The sequence below is a fragment of the Tachyglossus aculeatus genome, chromosome 3 (assembly GCF_015852505.1).
Source record: "Tachyglossus aculeatus isolate mTacAcu1 chromosome 3, mTacAcu1.pri, whole genome shotgun sequence".
Taxonomy (NCBI): domain Eukaryota; kingdom Metazoa; phylum Chordata; class Mammalia; order Monotremata; family Tachyglossidae; genus Tachyglossus; species Tachyglossus aculeatus.
In genome coordinates, this window is record NC_052068.1 from 88,558,788 (window position 1) to 88,559,466 (window position 679).

At 52.3% G+C, this 679-nt stretch overlaps 1 non-coding gene across 1 annotated transcript; it reads right to left on the reverse strand.

The window, feature by feature from the left end:
* Window positions 1-200: 200 nt before the first annotated feature.
* LOC119926373 lies at window positions 201-338 on the reverse strand. The gene has a single exon (XR_005450255.1). It is a non-coding gene; the product is annotated as a small nucleolar RNA SNORA7 (small nucleolar RNA).
* Between the last annotated feature and the right edge of the window lie 341 nt (window positions 339-679).

Consider the following 679-nt stretch of genomic DNA (forward strand, 5'->3'; position numbering starts at 1 on the left):
TTCGACCCATAGTGATGCCATGGATGCATCTCTCCCAGAATGGCCCACCTCCACCTGCAATCATTCTGGTAGTGTATCCACAGAGTTTTCTTCATAAAAACACGAAAATGGTTTACCATTGCCTCCTTCCATGCAGTAAACTTGAGTCTCCACCCTTGACTCTCTCCCACACTGCTGCTGCCCAGCCCAGGTGAGTTTTGACTTGTAGCAGATTGCCTTCCACTCGCTAGCCACTGGCCAAGTTAGGAATAGAATTGCCTGGCTTCTGCTTGACTCTCCCTCCCGTAGGCGAGACTGGGAGAGTACTGGAAACTCTCCAGGTGCGACCCTGAGAGGAGATCTTTCAGTGTCTGTCACCCTTATTTAAGTCCAGCCCCAGCAGGGACCTGCAGAGGAGGTGAGGGTAACGAGCAGGGCTATGAGGAGCTCTCTCCCCTGGCTCTGGAGAAATTGAAGTGATTTGAGTGCCCAGACAGTAATCCTGCAACCTGCCATTTCCCTGCATAAAGCAGGGTGTCTGGTCCAGGGGCCAAAGGTCCTGGTATACAAGGGCCACACATCCCCAACAGTGAGGCCCAGGCCACCTCCAGCTAAGTGCAGCCTCATATGTACCCCTGCTGCTATGTCAGCTTCTGAGTTCCTTTGTGGTATTTAAGCACTTACTGTATGCCAAGTGCTG